Source organism: Neofelis nebulosa, chromosome 7 (genome assembly GCF_028018385.1).
Source record: "Neofelis nebulosa isolate mNeoNeb1 chromosome 7, mNeoNeb1.pri, whole genome shotgun sequence".
Classification (NCBI taxonomy): Eukaryota; Metazoa; Chordata; class Mammalia; order Carnivora; family Felidae; genus Neofelis; species Neofelis nebulosa.
Window position 1 is genome coordinate 133,019,254 of NC_080788.1, and position 26,422 is coordinate 133,045,675.

At 40.4% G+C, this 26,422-nt stretch overlaps 1 long non-coding RNA gene and 1 pseudogene across 1 annotated transcript; one reads left to right on the top strand and one right to left on the bottom strand.

The window, feature by feature from the left end:
* Positions 1–1,057: 1,057 nt before the first annotated feature.
* LOC131517613 (uncharacterized) lies at positions 1,058–5,049 on the bottom strand. The gene is made up of 2 exons (XR_009264702.1): positions 3,213–5,049; positions 1,058–3,004 (listed from the first exon to the last, which is right to left on the bottom strand). It is a non-coding gene; the product is annotated as an uncharacterized LOC131517613 (long non-coding RNA).
* A 19,634-nt stretch (positions 5,050–24,683) lies between these two features.
* Positions 24,684–25,044, top strand: LOC131517992 (large ribosomal subunit protein eL32-like; annotated as a pseudogene).
* The last annotated feature ends 1,378 nt before the right edge of the window (positions 25,045–26,422 follow it).

Below are 26,422 nucleotides of genomic sequence, written 5' to 3' on the forward strand. Positions count from 1 at the left end.
GCTAATGTAACTCACCTGACTAGTGGCAGGATCCAAGTGAGATTCCACATCCATGCTTTTTCCACTGTAAGGTAACTAAGAGAGCTATTTGCCAGAGGGACAGCAGCCACAGTAATCAAAACAGTAAATACACTGAGTTGACAGATAAGGAAGTAAAATTTACATATTTCGCAGTTATGTACAACACTTCTGATTTGATCGAGAAGGTCAGTAAACGGCAATGTGCACACCCAACAAAGGCATTCAAGCCAATTGTTAAATCAAAGGGCTTGAGCTTGATTAGGAGAAAAACACTTTTCTATTTTGACACTGAAAAGAACCTGTTTTGTTCACATTCTAACGTAGAATATGAAATAGCAAGACTGGAAAGGCAGTTCCCACAGTTTGTTCTACCCAGCTTTATTTGTACTTAATTTTATTTTAATTTAAAAAATACGTTTTCAATGTTAAATACAGTATAATATGGAGATCTGAGGTCCCAGATTCACAGATCTTTATGACATGGCTTCAGATAAAACATATTTCAAATTATGTTCCCCTCCCTTCTAACATATAAGTGATGATAGTTAGTGTAATGTAATGCTCCTGGGGTTGTAAGAGAAGGGTTAGCTCTTCTTCCTCATGCCAGATTTATAAAGTAAATGATTTTAACAATCATTTATTGAGCACCTGTCCTATCACTTAAGAACTGAGCCTAGCGTCTTTTCACATATAAAACTGCATCTGAAATCAACATGTGTCCCTGAAGTAAACTTTTATATTTATATTATTTATTATATTATATTTAGTATTTATGGCTTGTATGGTAATAGACTTGAAGGAACTAGAAGATTCCTGGAGAAAACTAATAATCATTGTTTTCTTATCTATTGTATCAATGGCCAGTTAGAAAGTGGAGTTGTTGTCTTCTTTGTGGCTCCAAACAAAGACCAACGTGTGTGAAATACAATGACATGTTTTGACTCAACAATGTCACAGAAGAGCGAGGACTACCTTCTCTTCATTCTCTTCCACATAAGTAAAGCATCCATGGAGGGAAAAGGAATATGCATGCACCTTCACATTTCCAAACCAACTTATTTTTATTTATACAAAACTCTGATTTTAAAGAACAATGTTAATATAAATTCTCTCTTCCCTCCTCCCACTCCACCCCAGCAACCTTCAATCTTTCAGCAGGCATGTTTCTCTAACAGCCTGTCTGTGTCTCTCTCTCCCATATCTTAGGTTTCCTCTCCTGCTCAGTTTCTTCCCTTGCTTGGTTCAGAATTCTTGGAAGAAGATTGGACATCAGCAGCCAGGGATTAGTGAGGGAAATCCTGTAATAAAGCACTGGTCCCCCAATCTTGGAATTTGTTTAAAGATGCAGATTCTAGGGGTGCCTGGTGGCTCAGTTGGGTAAGTGTCCGACTTTGGCTCAGGTCATAATCTCATAGTTTGTGAGTTGGAGTGCCATGCCAGGCTCTGTGCTGACAGCTCAGAGCCTGGAGCCTGCTTCGGATTCTGTGTCTCCCTCTCTCTCTCTGCACCCCCCCCTTAAAAATAAACATTAAAAAAAATCCTAATGCAGATTCTAGGCACCATCCCACATTTAGTGATCCAGACCCCCAGGGGCGGAACACCAAAATGTGTATTTGTAACAAACTCCTGAAGGAATTCTGATAGAACAGGTTCAAGGACAGTTGTCTGGGAACCACTTTCATGAATACAGTGATCGTTTACGACCATAGATAAGACACACATTTCTCCTCTCTCATCTCCCTCTACCAAATGAAACCTAAACAAACATTACGTTACAATAAACTTCTTTTTATTTATTTATTTTTTTGATGTTTATTCTTGAGAGAGAGAGAGAGAGAGAGAGAGAGAGACAGAGCATGAGAGAGGGAGGGGCAGAGAAAGAGAGGGAGACACAGAATCCAAAGCAGGCTCTAGGCTCTGAGCTGTCAGCACAGAGCCTGACACGGGGCTGGAACTCACGAACTGTGAAATCATGACCTGAGCTGAAGTCGGACGCTGAACCAACTGAGCCACCCAGGCATCCCTAAACTTCTAATTCTATACACAAGCCCTATGAGAAACTTAAAATCCTGGTACCTAAATTTTAAAACTACTATTTGAAACAGTACTTTCCTGGGGCACCTGAGTGGCTCTGTCGGCTAAGCATTTGACCTTGGCTCAGGTCATAATCTCGCAGTCTGTGAGTCCGAGCCCCGTGTTGGGCTCTGTATTCACAGCTCAGAGCCTGGAGCCTGCTTCAGATTCTGTCACCTTGTCTCTCTGCCCCTCCCCCACTCACACTCTGTCTCTCTCTCTCTCTCTCTGTCTCTCCAAAATAAATAAACATTAAAAAAATTTTTTTAAAAGAAAGAAACAGTACTTTCCTTTCAGAGAAGAGGCTTTGCTTAAAACCCTATACTTACCTTACTTTTCTATAGTTCATGTAAGGTTGGAAACCCCATCTAGGCCAGATATTTGCACTAGTGAAGGCTCTATAGGTCTCAAGCATCAGAAAAAAATAATCCAACCCATCTTAAGCAGACAAGGAATTTACTGGCTCATGTTACTGAAAAGTCCAGATACTACTAGCTTCAGTCATGGCTTGATCCAGGAGCTCAAAATGTTATTTCAATTCCATTTCTCTCTATCTCTTAACTTTGCTTCTTCTGGTCTGGCTCTGTTTTCAACAGTGTCTTCTCAAGGTTGTAAGAAGGTCACAGCAGCTCTACTTCACATCCTCCTGAAGTCAAGTCCAGCATGGAAGAGGCTTCCTTTCCCTATGTAGTCTCAGAACTGATCTCATTATATGTCATTGATACGGATGGATCACACAGTCATTCTTGAGCCAATGGCTATGCCCTGAGGAATGTGGTGCTCATCTGATCAGGTCTGAGTCAGTGGTACCTGCCCTCTGCTGAAGCTGATAGTGGGCTCAACACATGCAGACCAACTGTGATCAAGGCGGCTCTCCAAAAAGATACTGGGCACTGTCGCCAAAAGGATCCTGGACAGACAAAAATGGCAAATGTCCTTCCAAATAAATGATGATTTCAAGGTTATTTTGACTAATGTAAGAAACACTAGTAGGTTGCAAAACTGAAACCCAGACCAGAATTTTTAATATTTTTATGAACTTCACCATAGATAACTTCCCCAAATAAGATATCATGGTCTGTTTTAACAAATTCAAAGCAAGATCATTATCCCCTCACATTTGAGGAGGGAGGGTTGTCTTTCTTATCTTCATATTCATTTTAAGCAATGAATCAAGCAATATGAAAAAGCTAAAAATAAAAAAATAGATCATGAATGTAAAATGTCATTAAATAATAATGATGCATTTTATGGTAGCTGATTGCATGCAATACTTTCAACTTTGGAATAAGGTTACTTTTTTCACCTAAGTGCTGTTAGAAGTTTTTCAGGCCTGAATATACAGGGATCTAAGATGCATATTGATGCATATTCTGCATAAACAGAGTACATGAAAACATGAAGAACATACCTACCATAAACCTAAACACTTAAAAATCACATTGTACATAAGAAAATGAAGAGATTATCCAGTATATATATAGAACGTCTAGAAAAAGATAAACAACCAACAGAAAATTGGGCAAAAACCCTGAATAGGCACATTTCACAAAAGAAGCTCTCTAAATAACCAATACACATATGGGGCGCCTGGCTGCCTCAGTTGGTGGAGCATGTGACCCTTGGTCTTGGGGTTGTGGGTTCAAGCCCCGTGATGGGAGTAGAGATCACTTTCAAAAAGAAAACAAATAACCGACACACATATAAAAAGGTGCTCAACTTTGTCATCAAGGAAATGCAAATTGAAAGCATAAAGTGATAGCATTACTCACCCACTAGAAAATAACAAATGTTGGAAAGTATATACAGCAACCAGGATTCTCCTCCACTACTGTTGAGAGTGTAAATTAGCACAACCATTTGGAAAACTATCTGGCAGAACCTATTAACATGGAAATGTGCTTATTCTATGACAGCAATTTCACTCCTAAACATATGCCCAAAAGATATGATCAAGGATGTTCATGAGAAGCACAATTTGTAGTGGTCAAAAAGCAAAGACTACCAAAAGGCCCATCAACACTGGAATGGATCAATAAATTATGTTATGCTTGCACATCTTGACACTGTGTAGCAGAATGAACAAACAGCATGGATGAGTCTCACAAACATAAAATTAAATCTAAGAAACCAGCCACAAAAAACATGCGGTAGCATTCGATTTCTATAAAAGCTAAGAACAAACTAAACTAATCTGTGCAGTTAGCAGACAAGACGCCAGGTAACCTTGGAAGGACAGTGACCTGAAGACTCGGGGGGTTTGTAATACTCCACTTCCTGATCTGCTGCCAGCTACGCAAGTATGTTAAGTTAGTGAAACTTCAGCTGGCTGACACTTATGTGCATTGCTCTGAATATATATTACACATTAAAGGTTAAAAATAGAAAAGGAAGAAATCAGTTAAGTCTCCCGCGAGTCATTTCCAGCCTATCTGTTCCTTCCATTACCAATTCCCCTGCTGTTTTGTAAAGTTGCCTTTGTGTGAAAATACTTGCTCCATTTTAACAAGTGGTGGGTGGTTGATGTGATTTCTCTATAAATAGTTTGTAGAGAAACTATTTATAACCACTGTAGTGGCTTGGAAAGCACAGTATAAATGTTAGTTTTAATCATCTGGGGATGTACACAATATTTTGTTCCATAAGGATCATATTATTAAGTCATAGTATTTTTCCTCAGCTTTAGTTTATCTCTGGAGCACAGCACCCAGAAGCGCTCACGATTCCAGCTGCAGATGACAACCACACTTCATTCCTACGCAGATCACAGCTCTTAGAGACATGAAATTGAGTCAAGAATCAGAGAGAGCCTTCGTTGTTGATCCTGTTGAGTCTTGTTGGAAATAATGAAGAAAATCTGAGAAGATGTGCTTTCTTCTTCGTTCGATTGCTACTTCCCGTCAGTAGCCCCGTACCCAAAACACACAGAATAATGAATGGTCAGGTTTTAAACAGAATCTGTTGGGGCGCCTGGGTGGCTCAGTCGGTTGGGCGTCCGACTTCGGCTCAGGTCATGATCTCACGGTTTGTGAGTTCGAGCCCCGCGTCAGGCTCTGTGCTGACAGCTCAGAGCCTGGAGCCTGTTTCAGCTTCTGTCTCCCCCTCTCTGTGCCCCTCCCCTGCTCCTGCTCTGTCTCTCTCTCTCTCAAAAAATAAATAAACATTAAAAATTAAAAAAAAAATAAAAAAAACCAATCTGTTTCTCCAGCTTTCTCCCTGTGAGCCCACAAGTCATTGATCCAACCAGAGCTCTTCTCCCTGTTGCAACTTCCTCTAAATAAAAGCAGAACAGTTCTGTGTAAATACAGGGGGAGGCTGGATTAACACTCACAATAAACAAGAGATCCTTATAAGCAGCATTCTGTTATTCAGAATAATGGAGTTCGTGGCCTATCTCACGCCATAAGAAAATCCAAAAAGAATACCAAAAAAAAAAAAAAAATGTTCATCACAAAATAATGAGTTAATGGGGAGACATTTGTAAACAGACAAAATAGCAAAGGGGATGCATCAAGAAGTAAATCATTTTATTGTGAGGTCTCATAACAAATAGGCAGTGAAGAAGACTCACATCAGTATCCCTTGATGTCATGTGTTAGGAAAATCAAGACAACAGGTTTTGTTTCTTTTTTCCTTAAGCTCCATGCCCAAGGTGGGGCTTCAGCTTATGACCCTGAGATCAAGAGTCACATGCTCTACCCGCTAGGCCAGCCAGGCACCCCCAAGACAACAGTTTTTCTAACCCATAATGTTGAAAATACTAATTACTATCTTTTGGAAGTTGCTATCCTTTATTTTTGTTGGTATAATATGGGGACTCCAACCTTCTAAAAAATTATTAGGGCATTATTTTTTTGAGATTTCTCAGCACTACAGACTAACTTCTAAAGCTGAATGAAACATGAAATTTTACCTAACCCGATGGTCCTCAAGTCATGCCATTGAGGAGCCCTGGGGCATCCTACTCAATATGTCAAAGGTGCCCAGGAATTGGTTGGATAAAGACCCAGAGAGAAATACTCAGGACTCTCCCCAAACCTGGGCCAACCTTATTTATTTATTTTTTATTGTTTATTTATTTTTGAGACAGAGAGACACAGCGTAAACAGGGGAGGGGCAGAGAGAGAGAGAGAGGGAGACAGAGAATCCCAAGCAGACTCTGAGCTGTCAGCACAAAGCCTGATGTGGGGCTCAAACTCACAAACCATGAGATCGTGACCTGAGCTGAAGTCAGATGCTTAACCGACTGAGCCACCCAGATGTCCCTGGGCCAACTTTAGCAAGCAGACCAGCTCATTTTCTGTTTCCATAATGGGCTTCCACATGAGTTTTATGTGAAGAAATCATTCAACTATTTAAAAACAAGAAATAATAAAAATTTTTTCAAAAATTTTGTTTATTTACCTATTTTGAGAGAGAGAGGGCATGAGCAGGGGAGGGGCAGAGAGAGAGAGGAAGAGACAGACAGAATCCCAAGCAGACTTCTTGCTATCAGCATGGAGACTGATGCGGGGCTTGAACCCACAAAACGCAAGATCACGACCTGAGCACTTAGGTCACTTAAGAAGAGTCGGCACTTAACCGGCTAAGCCACTCAGGCGCCCTAAGAAATAATAAAACATGTTGAAGTGGACAACTCATCTTCAAACTGAAGAGTTTATAAAAAGAAAAGTGAGAGGGCCACCTGGGTGGCTCAGTTGGTTAAGCGTCCCACTTCGGCTCAGGTCATGATCTTGCAGTTCTGAGTTCAAGCCCTGCGTCGGGCTCTGTACTGACAGCTTGGAGCCTGGAGCCTGCTTCAGATTCTGTGCCTCCCTTTCTCTGTGCCCCTCCCCCGCTCATTCCCTCTCTCTCCCTCTCTTTTTCTCTCCCTCTCTTAAAAATAAATAAACATTAAGAAAAAGAAAAGAAAAGTGAGACCTAAGCAGATTAAATGACTTGCCCAAGATCTCAGATGCAATTAGGGGCAGGACTAGACCTGGACCTTTTGTTTTCTGATTCTGGTTTGAATGGACTTTCCAAACCACGATGTGCCCAGCAAAGAGTTTCCACAGTTTCCAAAAAGAGGGGTTGGAAATCCCGAGTGGAAACTAGCATATGCTTATTTATCTAGCTTTTATAGATTCTTCTATTTTCAGTGTCAAAGTCCTTGATACAGAGGCCATCTGCATTTTTTAAATAATGCACAGCATGTCACACGAAATAATATGGGCAGCAGAACCAAGGCTAAAAGTCCACTGTCTGTTTACTCCCAAGTGCTATTTGCAAATGGAAGAAGAAATTAGCTGCTAAAAATGTTACATTGGTTATGATCTGGAATCCTTCGACAGAGTAAAGCTGCCATGGGAACTGACTAGCTGATTTTTAAAGCTTGAAACAGGCCTTTTTCATATACATATACATATACATATACATATACATATACATATACATATTTATATATAGCAGAGTGTTTTTTCTTTAATGTCAGGATGTTTGTTCAAAAATGCTATATAATTAGATAACAGCTTTCTCTGTCATTCCAGCTGTATTTTCTAAAGAGAATATACTGCAATTTTTTTAATCCAATTTGGTAGCTAAAGGGTTAATTAAAGAGAGGGCCTTCTATTTTTAGCTGTTACTATAGCCAGACTCTCATTCAGTCTAAAAACAGCCATGCCTTCTGCACCATTTTTAACCCTGCAAAGCTGAGACTCATGCCTATCCAAATTAAGGATAAGCTTAAATAGCCCATCCTCAGCCAAAACCATGGCAACCAGTACTCAGTACGCGTCCTACATCTTGCCCGGTAGTCCTTAACATTCTTTTATCACAAGACAGGAAATCTGTTTTGTTTGGTTGTCATTTAAGGACAGCTTTACACTATAGAATGGCTAACCATTTGCTTTTATTTAGGGAAGAAATGGTTTATGATGGTGTGAGCTTTACAATTAGCTAAAGACAGGAATAATCTTTATTATTTATTTACATATTTATATATTCACTGCCTCATTTCAAAAAGAGACCTGTAGTAACTCCCAAAACATCCAAAAGGGGATATGGAGAACATGAGAAAATAATGGGAGTATGGGCTTTCTATAGTTATGACCATGAACACAACTGGTTCGGCAGTCAGATTAAACAATAAAAAGAGGGGCACCTGGGTGGCTCAGTCGCTTAAGTGTCCAACTCTTGATATCAGCTTAGGTTGTGATCTCACAGTTCATGAGGTCAAGCCCCACATCAGGCTCTGCACTGACAGCTCAGAGCCTGCTTGGGATTCCCTCTCTCCCCCTCTCTCTCTGCCCCTCCCCTGCTTGCTCTCTCTCTCTCTCTCCCTCTCAAAATAAATAAATAAACTTTAAAATAAACACACAAACAAGGGGCGCCTGGGTGGCGCAGTCGGTTAAGCGTCCGACTTCAGCCAGGTCACGATCTCGCGGTCCGTGAGTTCGAGCCCCGCGTCAGGCTCTGGGCTGATGGCTCGGAGCCTGGAGCCTGTTTCCGACTCTGTGTCTCCCTCTCTCTCTGCCCCTCCCCCGTTCATGCTCTGTCTCTCTCTGTCCCAAAAATAAATTAAAAAAAAAAAAAAAACGTTGAAAAAAAAAAAACACACACACAAACAAATACAAAATAATAGATTCTGCACAGTGACACCACCCAAGTACCATTATCAAAATGGGAAATACAGGGGGCGCCTGGGAGTCTCAGTCAGTTAAGTGTCTAACTCTTGATTTCAGCTCAGGTCATGATCTCACCGTTCCTGTGTTCAAGCCCTGCATCGGGCTCTGCACTGACAGCGTGGATCCTCCTTGGGATTCTCTCTCTCTCCCTCTCTCTGTCCCTCCCCCACTTGTGCACTCACTTGCTCTCTCAAAAATAAATAAGTAAACATTTTTTTAAATGGGAAATACGGTCTTTATTTCCCTGAAAAACCTGAGAGGTCTTTATTTTTCTACCTTATTTCTAAATGAAAATAGCTTTGTGATTTTCTTCTGATAATAACATCAGTACATGCTCAGGTAGACAACCCATGCATTTTAGAATGCTATAAAGAAGAGAGTAAAAATTAGCCTAAATGATGCAGAAGCAACTGTCGTGACCATGGTGACCATCTTCCCATCTCTTTGTGCACTTTCATAAATGTACATAAAATGAAGTGCTACCCTGCATGATGCTCTAGGACCTGCTTTTCCTATTCACTTCGTTGCGAAAATCTTTCCATACAAATTAATATAGAATTGTGATACACTCTATCAAATAGGTGTATCATCATTTTTTTAACTAAGCCCCTATTTAGGAATATTAAGAGTGTTTCTAGCATCTCACCATTACGAACAACACTACAGTGAAGATTCTTTTACGAACATATCTTTGTTTAATTGGTCAATTACTTCCACAGGATAAATTCCTAGATGTGAGATTGCTACACCAAACAGCATATATATTTAAGTTTGTGGTTCCTATCATCCAGAAAAGTTGAGCACCCCGGAAAAGTTGAGCCAATCTATATACATGCTTGTTAAAGATGTGCATAAAGTTTCTCTACACCCTCACCAATATTTGGTATCTCGTTCTTTTTTATCTTTTTCTATCTAGTAGAAAAGATGTCATTATGTTTTGATGGGAGCAGCTCTTCTCCCATCAATTCATAACTCTAAGAAAAGGAGAATTATAATTAAATTGAATAAGATAGCTGAGCTACATGATTTTGAAAGGCTCTTCCGGTTTTAACATTCTATAATTCCAGTAGTGCAATTGCTAGATCGTAGAGCAGTTCTATTTTTAACTTTTTGGAAAACCTCCATACTGTTCCCCACAGTGGCGACACTAATTTGCATTCTCACCAACAGTGCATGAGGGTTCCCCTTTCTCCACATCCTCACCAACACCTGATGTTTCCTGTGTTGTTAATTTTAGCCATTCTGACAAGTGTGAGGTGATGTCTCACTGTTGTTTTGACTTGTATTTCCCAGATGATGAGTGATGTTGAGCATCTTTTCATGTGTCTGTTGGCCATCTGGATGTCTTCTTTGGAATTCAAAGGGATACGTGCACCCTGATGTTTATAGCAGCATTATCAACAATAGCCAAATTATGGAAAGAGCCCAAATGTCCATCAACAAAAGAATGGATAAAGAAGACATGGTACATATCCACAATGGAATATTACTCAGCCATAAAAAAGAATGAGATATTGCCATTTGCAATGAAGTGGATAGAGCTAGAGAGTATTATGCTAAGTGAAACAAGTTCAGTCAGTGAAAGACAAATACTATATGATTTCACTCACATGCAGAATTGAAGAAACAAAACAAACAATCATGGGAAAAAAAGAGACAGAGAAATCAAGAAACAGACTCTTAACTATAGAGAACAAACTGATGGTTACCAGAGGGGAGGAGGGTGTGGGGATGGGTTAAATAGATGGTGGGGATTAAGGAGGACACTTGTCGTGATAAGCACTAGGTGTTATTTGGAAGTATTGAATCACTAAATTGTACACCTGAAATTAAGATTACACTGTATGTTAACTAACTGGAATTTAAATAAAAACTAAAAAAAAAAAAAAACAACTCTATAATTCTACAAAATGTCCCTAATTAATTTCTCTACCAAGCATCTATTATAAGCAAGATCCAAAGGGAAGAGAGGTTAACTGGGAGTCTCTAATGTGCATGAAAACAACCCTTTTAGATCACTGTTTATACTCATTTTATTTTTCTAAATTTTTTTAATGTTTATTTATTTTTGAGAGACAGAAAGACAGTGCTAGCAGAGGAGAGGCAGAGAGGGAGGGAGACACAGAATCTGAAGCAGGCTCCAGGCTCTGAACTGTCAGCACAGAGCCCGATGCAGGGCTCGAACCCACAAACCACGAGACCATGACCCGAGCCGAAGTCAGACACTTAACCGACTGAGCCACCCAGGCACTCGTGTTTATGCTCATTTTATACAGGAAAAATATGGGGCTCAGAAGGGGTTAAATAAGAGCAGAATCAGAGCAGGTCAAACTGACAAAGTTTTTTTTCCCCTATAGCATGCTGTCATTCAGCGGGATTCCTGTCCTTCAGGAACGTACAGTTACCCTAAGGCAGGGATGTGAGTTGCAGAGAGACCACACTCACATAAAAATCATTCAAGTCACATCTGATTTCTAAGGTCAGGCCCTTGTCTTCCTCCACCCACCCCTACCACCACAACTTTGTATCATTCCCTTGGCACTTAATATGGTATTTCCCATAGAGTAAATGCTCAAAGAATACTGTCCATACTCCTCTCTATCTGCCTGACTACTTGACTGGGAGGGGTAAAACCTTCTCATTGTGGACAAGACGGTCCTACTCCTTGTACCGTTTTATAGTGGCCTGGAAGCTAGAAAGCAATTAGCCTCAGACTGGTCATACACCTACCTGGTAGGCCCTCCCTCTACCCAGCCTGACCAGGCTTGGAGCCAAGAGCCCAGAGAAACAGAGTGGGCTCCAGGGATAGAAAGACACTCGGTTCCAGGGCACAAGTGAGACGAATTGTTCCCTTTCATAGTTCTGCTTTTGAACCTTTCTATACAATCTTAAATATTACCGTATCTTACAGCTTCGACATTTCATCTCTAGCTATTTGACATTTTAGAGTGTCTTTACACTTCATCAAGATTATTATCAGAAACAATCAACAAAACTAAAAGGCAACCTACTGAATCAGGGAAGATATCTGCAAATGACATATCTGATAAAGGGTTAGTGTCCAAAATAGATAAAGAACTTAGAAAATCCGACACCCCCCCCCAAAATCCCAAATAATCCAATTTAAAAATGGCAGAAGACATGAACAGACATTTCTCCAAAGAAGACATACAGATAGCCAACAGACACACTAAAAGATGCTCAACATTGCTCATTATCAGGGAAATACAAATCAAAACTGCAATGAGATATCACCTCACACCTGTCAGAATAGCCAAAATCAAAAACACACGAAACAACAGGTGTTAGCAAGAGTGTGGAGAAAAAGGAACCCTCATGCACTGTTGGTGGGAATGCAAACTGGTGCAGTCACCGTGGAAAACTGTTTGGAGGTTCCTCAAAAAGTTAAAAATAGAACTACCTTATGATCCAGCAATCATATTACTGGATATTTACACAAAGAATACAAGAACACTAATTCGAAGGGATACATGTACCCCTGTTGCTTATAACAGCATTATTTACAACAGCCAAGATATGGAAGCAACCCAAGTGTCCATCGATCGGTGAACGGCTAAAGAAGATGTGGTGTATATATACAATGGGAAATTATGGAGGCATAAAAAAGAATGAAATCTTGCCATTTGCAATGACATGGGTGGAGCCAGAGAGTATAATGCTAAGCAAAAGAAGTCAGTCAGAGAAAGACAAATACCATATGCTTTCACTCATAAGGGAAATTTAAGAAACAAAACAAACGAGTGAAGGGGGGGAAATAGGAGAGAGAGATTAGAGAGAGGGAGAGAGAGATACACTCACAAACCTAGAACCAGAATCTTAATTCTAGAGAACAAATTGATGGTGACCAGAGGGGAGGAGGATGAGAGGATGAATGAAAAAAGTGATAGGGGATCAAGGAGTTCATTTGTTATGATGAACACAGGGCGATATATGGAAGTGTTGAATCACTATATTTTATACCTGAAACTAATATTACACTGTATGTTAACTAACTGGAATTAAACTAAGAACTTAAAATAATACATACATACACAAATATTACAATTAAAAATATTTTAAAGAATATATCATCATTAGCATTATTGCTATCAATCACTAAACACGGATACTTCAAGTTTTTTATGGTTCAATGTTGTTGGGGTTTTTTAAATTTATTTTGAGAGACAGATAGAGAGGGAGAGAGCAGGGGAGGGGCAGAGAGAGAGGGGGAGAGAGAGAGAATCCCAAGCAGGCTCAACGCTGTCAGCACAGAGCCCATATTGGGCTCAATTCCATGAACATGAGATCATGATCTTAGCCAGAATCAGGAATCAGATGCTTAACCAACTGAGCCACCCAGGTGCCCCAGTTCAATGTTGGTTTAAAATGGTGCTTCTCAACTACTACTATTCTAGCTTAGTAGAACTCAATTAGTTATTGAGTTCTGAGAGCTAGCATATGGTGTGGGCAAAAGCTCAGGACTCAAAAGTCACTAAATTCTGATTGGTTGTGGTCAAAGGGCCAGCACTTGGGGTCGACAGGTACAAATGTTGGTGTTCATGTGCATTCACAATGGTCTAGGATCTAGACTCCATGTAACCACTCTTGCAAAGAAATCATATAATGTGCATTATATATTTCACATAGGTCTTCAATTTGCTTTGTGTCAATATATGACAAGCTGCAATTCAACACTTTCTGTAGATGAAGTATTCTCAAAAGTAACAGCTGGAAAGATGTGTACATTTACATTGTAAAATTTATACAAACCTCATCTGATACATGAAGCTAGACTACATGCTCGTAATGACTAAGTATTTCAGGTGCTTTGGGCAAGTTAAGAAATTTTTTTTTTTATATTCAAACAATACATCTTTATTATCTTATGTCACCACTGAAACTTTACATCTAATTTTATTACTTCATTATTAGATTACTAAAGTAGTGTTCTAACTACCCTTCTTGCCTCTGTATTTTTAAAATATCTCCAATGCCACTACTAACAAAACAACAGCAGTAATAATAAAAACAGTTCATAATTACTGAGTGTTCATAAAGTGCCAGACACTTTTCTAAGTGTTTTATAAAGATCATCTAAGTTGTTCTGTACAATGGCCTTATATGGTAATATTCATATATCACTTTATAGGTGAAGGGATTGAGAAAGAGAGATAAAGTAAGTTATCCAAATCATCTACTTAATGGGTGGATAAAGATCCAGTTCCCTGAAAAAGGAATTGTCTCCCTCAGATACAGCAAGAAAATGTTTATTTTGATCAATGCCTATAATTTTTCCAGGCTCTTAGATATGACAAGCCCTCCATTGGGGCCTAGCTCACTGTAAGACTAGCCTCTCTGTAGGAGAGACAATGGCCATGGGCGAGAACACTTGGGCCTACAATGGCAGCCCATTCTCAGGAAGAAGAGTGGGCCTATTGTATTTGCCGCAGTAGAATCAGGCTCTTCTTTCTGATGTGCCATCTTTTTTTGTTTTCAAACAAATGTGTTCTTGCTCAACAACAAAGGGCCTGACAAGATGCCACAGACCTCACACTATCGAGCTACATAAAAGCAGGAGATGATGAATGTTAAGTGCATTCTGGCTTGGTTTGATTTAAAGAGATCACTTCCAAGAAACACTTGGAATCAGTACTTGAAGTATTAGAGATGTGCCCTGACAGCTGGGATTTAGAGGAACAAGGGCAGCTTTGTTCTCTTTTATGTCCACTTGTTCCCGTGCATTTGTTGTCAGGAACTGCTCGTGCACAAGGCACAGGAGAAGAGGACATAACAGAGAGCAAAGAAGTGGGAGATTTTCTCCAACCAATGCTGAGGTGGAGGGATTGGCTGGAGTCTGCTTTTAGTAGTTGCTGCTGGGATTCTGAGTGCTGAGTCCAGCCCGTCCATACAAATGACTTCATGTTCGGGCATCGACAGGCATGTGTACAGCCAAACCCATAGCCTCTTCTTCTCATGCACAAGGCTAGACTCTACTTCTCAGCCTCCCTTGAGAGTAGAGCTAGTGGAATGTAAGCAGAGGTGATGTGGGCCACCTCTGCACCTGGTGCATTAAAATTTCCATGGTAATTCTCCTCTTTCTTCCCTCATCTGCCAGCTGGATATCCATGCCCAAGTACCCATGCAGCCATGTTTAAAGAATGATGGAGCCTCCATAGCCAGATCCTTGAATGATTATGTGAAGCTAAGCTTAGCAATACCAATACTCTCATGGACTGGAATTTATGAAAAGAAAATATAAACATCTATAGTATCAGGCTGCTGAAATGTGGGCAGGAGGTGGGGGAGGTTTGTTATAGCAGTTAGCATACTGTGACTTATATAGAGTATGCAAGAGCCCAGGGAAAGAATGGATGAGGCTCACTCTGAATGTGTTAGCTCTGACTGCCTTTCTGATCACCTTTCCTTTAGCCTCCCCACCTGCTTGCTGGGGAAAGATGAAGGAAAACACATTGGGTCATTACACACTAGCATGTTGATGTGACTTTGGAAAAGTCTCTATGAAGATAGTGAAGAACTTACATTCTTTTTTTTTTTTTTGAGAGAGAGCAAAAGTATGTGCCACGGTGGGGAAGGGGCAGAGGGAGAAGGAGAGAGAGAATCTTAAGAAGGCTCTATGCCCAGCACAGAGCCTGACACGGGGCTTGTTCTCTCAACCCTGAGATCATAACCTGAGCTGAAATCAAGAGCTGGATGCTTCACCAATTAAGCCACCCAGGTGCCCTGATAACTCACACTTTTGAGAAGAGAAATGCTATCCCAACCAACAAATGTTTATTGGACACATTCCCTAAAGAAATCATCTTGTTAGGTGCTGGGAATACAAAGATTCACCTCTACTTTGGAATTAAAACAAAGCAAAAAAGATAGTCCTATAAGCTTGAAAATTGGGGAAACATGATTTAAAAGATAGTTGGGTAATGAAAAAAGACATGCTTTACAGTTAGACAGACCAGAGTTGAAACACTAGATATGACACTCATTAAAATTATGGAAAGTCACTTAATCACTTTGTGCCTCAGTATTTTCATCTTTGAACTGGGATAAAACCTACTAACCTGAGTAAAGTGGTTTTTTTCATTTTTTATTTGGAAATAATCTTCAACTTAGAGAAGAGTTGCAAGAATTCCCATCTACCCTTTCCCCAACTTCCCCTCAACGTCAACGATTTGCATGGCTATCATTTAATTATCAAAACTAGGAAATTAACATCAGTACAGAATAGCTAAATGACAGACTGTATTAGAATTTCTCTGGTTTTTTTCCACTAATGTCCTTTCTCTGTTCCAGGATCCAATCCCAGGAGCCACATGTAGATCCTTCCATTTAGTTATCATGTCTCCTTAGTTACCTTGAGTCCAACACATTTACCTTGTTTTCCTTGCAGTTTATGACCTCACCACTTTGGAAGAGTAGTTGTAATATATCTTTCTAGAATGTCTCTCTCAATTTTAGTTTGTCTATGTTTTCTCCTGATTGGACCAAACTTATAGATTCAAGGAAAAATATAGCACGAATTGCATTATTTCAGGAGGTACATGGTATTAACATGACTTACTAGTGGTGATCACTTGGTGAAGGGGTATCCAAAAGATTTCCCCAGAGTAAAATTACTATTTTCCCCATTCAAATAGAAGTGAGTCATCCTTACATATTCTTTGGTAAGGTGTATAGTCAGAACTTTTGCCCATCTAGAAAAATCAGGTTGTTTGTTTTCTTATTACTTAGTTTAAGGAGTTCTTTATATATTCCGTAGCTAAGAACATTATCAGATATGTGATTTGAAAATATTTTTTCCAAGTCTATGGCTTATCTTTTCATTGTCCTAAAAGTGTCTTTTACAGACCAAGTATTTTTAATTTTAACAAATTGGAATTCATCAAAATTTTTTCTTTTATGGGCCATGCTCTTGGTGTCATGCTTTGTCAAATCAGGCAAGTTTTCTGCTAGAGGTTTTCTAGCTTTGGGTTTTACACTTAAGTCTAGAATTCATTTTGAATTATTTTTTGTAAAAGGTATGAGATAAATATCTAGTTCAGTCTTTTTTACAGATGGACATTCAGTTGTTCCAGCACCATTTGTTGAAGGGGCAATTCTTTCTACATTGAATTGCCTTTGCAACTTTACAAAAAAAGGCAGTGATTGTATTTGGATGAGTCTATTTCTGGACTCTCTCCTGTTGCATTTATCTGTGTTCTAAACTTTCACCAACACCATTTTGTCTTGACTACTGTGGCCTTATAGTAAATCATGAAATAAGGTAACATGAGACCTCCCAACTTTGTTTTCATTTTACAAAACCGTTTTAACTATTCCAGCTCATTCCCTTCTCCATATAAATTTCAGGATCAGCTTGTTGAGATCAGAAAAGAAGCATAGGAGTGCCTGGGTGGCTCACTTGGTTAGGCATCCAACTCTTGATTTTGGCTTGGGTCATGGAGATCGAGCCCCGAGTGGGGCTCTGTACTGACAGCACAGAGCCTGCTTGGGATTCTCTCTCTCTCCCTCTCTCTCTGCCCCTCTCCTGGGCTCTCTCTCTCTCCCTCTTTTTCTCTGTCTCTCAAAACAAATAAATAAACTGAAAAAAAGAAAGAAAGAAAGAAAGAAAGAAAGAAAGAAAGAAAGAAAGAAAGAAAGAAAGAAAGAAAGAAAGAAAGAGAAAGCAAGCAAAAAATTGGGTCTCTTAAATTTTTTTAGTGTTTATTTGAGAGGGAGAGAGAGAGAGAGAGAGAGCAAGTGGCAGAGTGGCAGAGAGAGAGAGGGAGACACAGAATCCGAAGCAGGGTCCAGGCTCTGAGCTGTCAGCACAGAGCCTGATGTGGGGCTCGAACCCACGAGCAGCAAGATGGTGACCTGAGCCGAAATTGGATGCTTAACCATCTGAGCCACCCAGGTACCCCTGGATGCATCTCTTTTTCATGACAGTCTACCTGCAAATGTATTATCCCACTTTACTTGTAGTATAAGCTTCTAACAGTATATCGCCAGTGCTTTTCAACCCTGCTGCACCTGAGAAGCACCAGAGGCGATGTGGAAAACAATACCAATGCCCAAGTTTAACCGAAAATAAATTTCATCAGAATCTGGGGTGAGGTTGGAGGTTGAGGGAGTGCAAAGAATCATATTTTTCAAAGCTTCCTAGGAGATTCTTAATAAGCCACCAGATTGGGTCACTAATCTCTAAAGATCATGGGTTATCACTTAGTGCTTACGTGTGATGTACAGCCTGGGAATGAAAAGGCTTATTTATGTCTGTCATTGAAAAGGCAAAGTACCTGAGCAGTGGTTATATCTGGTAGCAGTACCAGTGACTAAGCACCTATTGTCCTCATACATCTATGTCACCTGCCCACCCCCTGAAGGCTTTTGTGATTTCTAGTTTAGACTGTAACCATTGGAAGACATTGAACTATGGGATACGGAATGTGTAAAAACATGTTTAATGGAAATGGGTAAAAGAAATCAATTTCTTATAGGTTTGATATAACATGTCTCAGTCCAATCCATCAGGGAAGCACCAAGCAGAGTAATTTACTTCCTCACCCTGAAACTCTTCAATTTTTATAGATGGTAATGTCAACAATCCGAGAGTCTGAATGTGATTTAAGACCATGAATAATTTTCTAAGAACAAAATATCGGTGAAATCACTGACACTAGATCTGCCATTTCCATAAGCAGCTTGATAGCAGAATCCTACAATAACCCCAAAGTTTAGAGGTTTAGCCTTTGTTAGAACACTAGGAAAAACCTATCTTTAAAATACCCAGTTTTTCATAGAAAAAGTACTAGAAACAACATTTATTGCATTTTGGCTCTCTTATTTTAAATGTTAGGAAGCTGAGGGCTGCCTGGGTGGCTCAGTCAGTTAAGCATTCGACTTCGACTCAGGTCATGATCTCATAGTCCATGAGTTCAAGCCTCACATGGGCTCTGGGCTGACAGCTCTGAGCCTGGAGCCTGGCTTCGGATTCTGCGTCTCCCTCTCTCTCTCTGCCTCTCCCCCGCTCGTGCTCTGTCTCTCTTTCTCAAAAATAAATATACATACATACATACATACATACATACATTAAATGTTAGGAAATCTAGGCTCAGAGATGTGCTTTGTTCAAGGCCACACAACTAGCCAAGACCACACAGCCCAAAGGTTCTGATCTCATAAAGTCTTCATTCTACAATGCTTCCATGCTCTTGTAAAATGTATGCAACATTAGGGGTGTGCCCATAAAGGAGGGAGCGTGCCCTTCTTTTTCCCTTTCCTCCTTTCATCACTAGAATGTAAATGTAATGGCAGGACCTGGAACAGCCATCTCAGACTATGACGTGGTCCTGGGAATGAGGCAATGCTCAGTATGGTGACAGGTGAGATGGAGCACGAGTGTCTGACACTGTGGGGATTCGTACCAATCCTGGAATAGACCCCGTAGACACTAATCCTGGAGTCAGATATTCACAAAAGAGAATACTAAACTTTTGTGTTTTCTATTATTCACTGTTATACATAATCCTAACCAATCATAGTTAGGATTTTTATAGTCTCCAAACTAAGCTATGTAAATGGATCCTCCTAAAAATAACTTTACTGCCACTTGGAAAAGTCAATGGAGCATAGCATTCTATTTGTACACATTAACAAGAATTTTGTTACACGGAAATCCTTCTTGCGAGGGAAGATGAGAAACATTTTGATTCCATATGGCCCAACCAAAACCTGGGAGTGCAATCATTATTTAAGGGAAAATAAATATTGGGACCAAGTAGTAGCCTCCAGTACAACTTGTGAGAGAATCTTTTGTTATATATAAATGAAAAACAACATTCTCAATTGTCTGGAAAGCAAGATTTTTTTTTTTTTTTTAATGACCATGCTAGGAGTTAATGGTAATGTTCCTTATTTATTTTTATTTAATTGCTTTTTTAGAGAGAGAGAGCACGTGCACATGCTTGTGAACTGGGAGGAGCAGGGGAGAGAAAGAGAGAATATGAATCAGGCTCCATGCCCGGCACAGAGCCCAATGCAGGGCTCGATCTTACAAATGAGAGATTGTCAACTAAGCCTAAATTGAGAGGCAGACACTTAACCAACTGAGCCACCCAGATGCCCTGGTGATGTTCCTTTTTGGAACAGGATGGTGTTAAGTGTTCAGAGGGATGGATTTTTTCCCCTGGGCTCCCTGAATTGTAACCAAGATAAAAAATCAGAACATAAAGAGATGGGTACTTGCATTGTTATTTCTGAGAAATGCTTGTCTTGGAGACAGTCATTGAGAGACAACATTTCATTCCGCTGTATTAGTTTCCCAGGTCTGCTGTAACAAATTCTGGGTAGTCTAAAACAACGAAAGTTTATTCTCTGACAGCTCTGGAGGCCGGAGTCTGAAATCAGTATCACTGGGCCAAAATCAAGATGGCAGCAGGGTCTCACTCCCTCTGGAGGTTCTAGGGGACAATCCATTCCTTGCTTCTTCTGGCTTCTGGTGGTGCTGACGATCTCTTGCCTTGTGGACCACCTGCTCCGATCTCTGCCTCTATCTTCACATTGTCTTCTCTTCCATCTGTGGGATCTTCCTCCACTTCCCTCTTACAAGGACACTTGTGATTGTATTTAGGACCCACTCACATCATCCACAATCACCATCTCATCTCAAGATCCTTCATTTAGCCACCTCTGCAGATACCCCTTTTCCTTATAAAATAACATTTATAGAATCCAGGGATTAGGACCTGATCTCTTTGGATGGCCATTATTCAGTGAACTACATCCACCCAAAAGAAAATGTGAAGATGATTGGAAAAAAAAAAGAAAGAAGTCATCACCATTTGGTGGAATCATCGCCTCTTCTTATAAGAAGCCATTCCCTGTCTCTCTTTTCTGTCATCAGGAAGAAAGTTGCATCCTTTCTTGGAAACCAAGGGAGGAAGATGCCAAGAGGATCATTCATTGGTGGATTCACAGGTGCCTACAGAAAGGGGAATTCTGATTCTACTCCCTGGTTACATACATGTCTATGTTAGCCTGTACATCTGCTCACTTGCCCCTGTGATCCAGGCAGAAGGGAATGAATTAAGGAGACAGCGCAGGGTGGAAAATGTGAAATGTGAGTGGCACCTTGTCTACCTAATCTCTTTTTTTTTTTACTCTGAGGAAGCACGGATACCATTATACTAAGCAGGTGATTTCCAAATTCCAGTCTTTTACATGTCACCTACGTGTCTTTTGCCACATTGTTACACCAGTAAACACTATTGTTTCCTTTGTAGTTTTCCTTTGAGTTTACTCACTTTTTACATTAAACATTTTTAAAAGAAAAACTATACCTCAGTTATAATTGGAAGAATAGTAGTAAATGCCATAAGCAAGCACCACAAAGACAAAGAAGGATGCCTCAAATACTATGGCCTGAAACTGAACTTCAGCCTTTGTTAAAAATGGAAGATTAGCTAAGATGACAGGTGTTAAAGCCATAGTAGGGTCACACTGAGACTTTCTCCTTGATGTAATTAGGAGTGAAAGAATGGCAAAGGGGATAACTTTCTCATGGGGTAATCCAAAGTTATTCAATGTTGTGACTGAGAAATAAAGTATGAAGCGCCAGAACCTCAAAGGAGAGGAAGGCTATTCCAGAATATAAAGATACCGCCAGTTCATACCTGCCTCCACCATCTTGCTAGCAGCTTTTATAACTACTTAGGAATTTACATTGGAAGAGGAGGTGTTAAAAGATGTCCTAGAATTGTAGAGCATGAAATGCTACAAATGTGTCCATTAGGATTCTTCCCTTGCATGTGAGAGTGAAGAATTTATTGGCTCCTAGAACTGGGAGGTCAGGTTCAAATGCTTCCACCAGAGCTGTATTGGGGGAGCTCAAATAATGTCTTCAGGATGTTTCCTTCTGTCTTCCTCCCTCTTCTCTCTCTTCCCCCTCCTCCTCTCTCTCTGTTTCCCCTTATCTGTTGTACCTGTGCTTTCCACAGAGAGTAAGAGAGCGGTCAGCAGCATAGGCCTCTATCTCCCAGCTCAGCAAACCCAGCAGAAAGAGTCAGTGCTAATAGCTGTAGAAGCTAGGTCCCAGAGAGGATGCTGATAGGACCGGATGCGGACTAGGTTTCTGTGCCCATCTTTGAATTAATCCCCATAGCCAGCTGGCTGGACACATTCTGGCCAGGCCAGAGTCACATTCCCCTTTCCTGTGATAAAGGAGGGGCAGGAGAAGAGGGGACTGAGAAGGAGGAAAAATGGAGACTATCACCCAAAGGACAAGGGATGTATTTCCTGAAGGAAGAAAAGAGAAAGGATGCTGGGCAGACAAAAATAACAGGTGTTCACAACAAACGCCTTCTCTGTGCCAGTCGTATGCAATTTGAAAAGAACCCAAAAGCGTACTTAATGGTAATGATGTTTAAAAATACAAGGAGTAAATGTATGTTGAATGGCTACTGTCACCAGGAAAGTGGACCCTGTCAATGCCACTTCCTTGCTCGCCAATCCCAACTGCAACAGTGAGTGCCTGCACCTTATTGCCTAGAGCTTTCTCTGAACACGGAAGCCTACTTTACCTGCCCTTCAGGAATTACCCCCCACCCCGCAGCCCTTAAACATGGTCTGACAGCAGGGTGGTGGATAAATAGCCCAGCTCCCCACCCTTGGGTAGGATAACTCTGTGGTGTTCTGTTTCCCAGAGTTCTCTGGAGGGACTGAGCTCCAGGTATGCACTAGATAGAACCCTTTACAGCTTCCTTCCCTTCTCTGTCTCACTTATGTCCCCCTTATTGGTGTTTACTGGGATGACCTCCTAAATAAATGACTTGTACTTGAATCCTTGTCCCAGGGTCAGCTTCTGGGAAACCCAAACTATGGCAGCCAGGCAGGCACTTTGGTAAGCTATTTATTCATATTACCTCTGATCATACTCACAACAATCACATAAAGTAGACACTATTATTATGCTCTGCTACCTTACACATGAAGAAATAGAGTCTTTGGTCAAGGTCACACAGCTAGGAAACAGCAAAGCCAGGATTCACAAGCAAGTGGATTCCAACACTTATTCTATGTTACCTGCCACTTTACAATATCTCTATAAATGCCCAGCTTCCAGGATCACTGTAAATGAACTAGAGAGAATATGGTTGTGTGTTGTAGAATCCGAAAGGAAAATGTGAGCTGAAGAGTCATGGGTCTTGCGCATAGTAGGTGCTCATTAATGAGTTGGAATAACTCATTAATAAATTAAGGACTGAAATAACAGGTGACAGTTTTTAGTTTACAGGAAGTTATTAGTGTTGTTCTTTTCTTCACCCTTGAAAAAGAGAAGCTGCCCCTTCTCAGAAATAATTCTCTAATATAGTTTCCTGGGGCACCAGGGGGCTGAGCCAGTTAAGCATCCAACTCTTGATTTCAACTCGGGTCATGATCTCATGGTTTGCGAGATCGAGCCCCGTGTGGGACTCTGTGCTGACAGCACAGGAGCCTGCTTGGGATTCTCTCTCTCTGTCTCTCCCCTGCTTGCGTGCTCTCTCTCTCAAAATAAATAAATAAACATAAAATAAAATAAAATAAAATAAAATAAAATAAAATAAAATAAAATAAAATAAAATAAAGTAAAGTAAAGTAAAGTAAAGTAAAGTAAAGTAAAGTAAAATAAAATAAAACAAAACAAAAAATAAATAAAATGTTCCTAAACTCAATGTCAATGACAGTCTTTCTGGATTACGGCAAAGTAATCATCTTCGGGGTAGGAGAAAAACTGGGCTCAACTGAGCTCTATTTCATTTTGGAAGAATAATATATGTTAGCCTTTTAGAAAAAGATATGACTTTAAAATATACATACACTTATCTTAGACAGCTTAGATACAGGTTTGCCTAAGAGAAAGGACTGAAGCAAAGTCTCATTTCCCCTTCCCATTTTATACATCCATGATTGCACATGAAAAAGATTTTTCCATTATTTTAGGTAACACGTGCATAGAAGTGCAAACGGGCATAATGAAACGCCACTGAAATAATTGTCTAGCTGCCTATTTCTTGATTTAGTGGAATGAGCATTAAATCAAGAGTCAGAAAGCTGAGTTGTATAGGCTAATTATTTATCTTCTCTGTGCTCCAGTAGTTTTTTCTACAAGATGGATATTTTGGTTTAGGAATCACTGGCATCCTTCTAGCCCCCAAATTTTCTGAGGTCCAAGAAGAAATATTTGTTCCCTGTGAGGCTCATTTAAAAAGGAAATTAAGAAGGCTCAGAGAATCACTCAGTCTCTTATTTGTCTGTTTATCATATACAAACATCCACTCCACATGTTATAAATGACACAGAGGAAGTCTTTCTGTGCCTGGAGCACAACCAAAATTTCTAGACTGTGTCCTCACTGTGGGAAATGACTCCTGAATGGCTGCCCTCAGACCTCTGGTGACATCCGAGATCATTAAAAAGAGAACCAAGGGGCCCCTGGGTGGCTCTGTTGGTTAAGCGTCCAAATCTTGATCCTGGCTCAGGTCATGATCTCACAGTTTTGTAAGTTTGAGCCCCCGCGTCAGGCTCCCCTCTGACAGTGCTGGCCTGTTTGGGATTCTCTCTCTCCCTCTCTCTCTGCCCCTCCCCCACTCACGCTGTCTCTGCCTCTCTCAAAATAAATAAATAACTTAAAAAAAGAGAGAGAGAGATGGAGAGAGGGAGAACCAAGAGGGGCACCTGGGTGGTTCAGTCAGTTAAGTGCCAGAGTTTGGCTCAGGTCATGATCTCGTGGTTCGTGGGTTCGAGCCCCACATTGGGCTCTGCACTGACAGTACGGAGCCTGCTTGGGATTCTCTCTCTCTCTCTCTCTCTCTCTCTGCCCTTTCTCCACTTGCATTCTCTCTTTCTCTCTTTCACTCTCTCTCCCTCTCTCAAAAAGAAAAAAAAAAAAAAAAGATGGCTGAGAAGTTCATCTGGCACCAGCCAAACCAGTATGTCAAAATTAAGCACAACTGGCAGAGACCCAGAGGCATTGACGATAGGGTGGGCAGAAGATTCAAGGGCCAGATCTCGATGCCCAACACCGGTTGCAGGAGCAACAGGAAAACAAAGCACATGCTGCCCAGTGGCTTCCGGAAGTTCCTAGTCCACAAGGTCAAGGAGCTTGAAGTGCTGTGTGTGCAACAAATCTTACTGGGCAGAGATTGCTCCCAACGTCTCCTCCAAGCACCGCAAAGCCGCTGCGGAAAGAGCAGTGCCGCTGGCCGTCAGAGGCACCCATCCTGAAGCCAGGCTGTGCAGTGAAGAAAATGAATAGACAGTTCATGTGCATATCATATTTGTGTTAATAGAGCCATAAAACTAAAAAGAAAAGAAAGCATTGTCTGTATTTGACCACTTTTGATTTATAAAAGGGCAATTTTGGGTCATTCAGCCTAATAATTTAAAGTGTTTGGGGAGTATATTGCAGGCAGATACCCTAAAAGACAAAGTATGACAGGAGAGGAGGTTGAATCCCTAAGGAAAACTAGATAGGGCACAAATAAAGTATGGTTTTCATCGGTGGCTTAACAAAACCTAGTTGTTGTTTTAATTGATTCGTGTGTGGTAGTTTGTGAATCACAGACACACTTCTAAGAGCTTCACTGCAACTTTCCAAAATCCATTAATTGTTAAAACTCCGAACCCTGCTTTTTAAGTGAAACAAATATGAGCAGGATAGACTGACAACTTGGTTATGTCCTTTGCTTTGCTTTGTTTTTAACGGTGAAGCCATTTGTAAACAGGGAATACGTTAGGCGGAGATTATCAAGCCTTTCGGCCAAGCATTGCCCCAATGTATTGTGGCAACTGATTGGCAGTGGAGAAGAGATAAAATGCTCTTCTTAAGCTATGGCAACAGGTTACCTAGTAACCACAGAATGATTAAATTCCATTCACAGAGACTTGTTCTCTTAATTGGAGGAAAAGATATAAAGAACACAGCTGGAGAGAAACGAAAGCAATGGAAGACTGTGACAGGTATTAAGGGGCCTAATATCTGCAATTCTAGCAGCCTTCACTTAAGAGCCACACTATATGATTGACTCTTTTGTTAGTAATAACAAGCAGCTAAGCTGCCTGTAGAGCCATAATTTCGTGTTCTTCTCTACTATAGGAAAAACGAAGATAAAGTATACAATGGAGCACATCAAATGCAGCACAAACTCCAGAGGGTGCTATAGTTCTTAGAGTGACCACTTACCGCGTGCAAGATTACGCCTGTGCTGAGATATCAAAGTTCAATTCCTTACTAGAACTCAGAATGGTCATCTGGGGTCAGTATATCCTGCTATCACTCTCTTCTGTCTGTTGGGCACATATTGCTTTATAGAGAATTATGGTCATGCCATTCTCTCCTGCTTTAAACAATAAAATTAAGAAAAATCAAGCTCTAGATTGACAATGATGAGGATTTTTTTTAATCCATTAATTTTTTTCCTGTGCTCAACAAAGAATTCACCATGTATGTCACTAGCTATAGTTGGAAAAGTTCTACCTAAGGGTCACTTTTAAAAATGTTTTTCAGTTACATCTTATACTCCTTGAGTAAGATTTGTAGGTTAATATTGCCTCAGTTTGGCTGCTCTGCTCACAGGTATGCAGCTTAAAACTTTTTGGGGGCACCTGGGTAGCTCAGTTGGTTAAGCATCCAA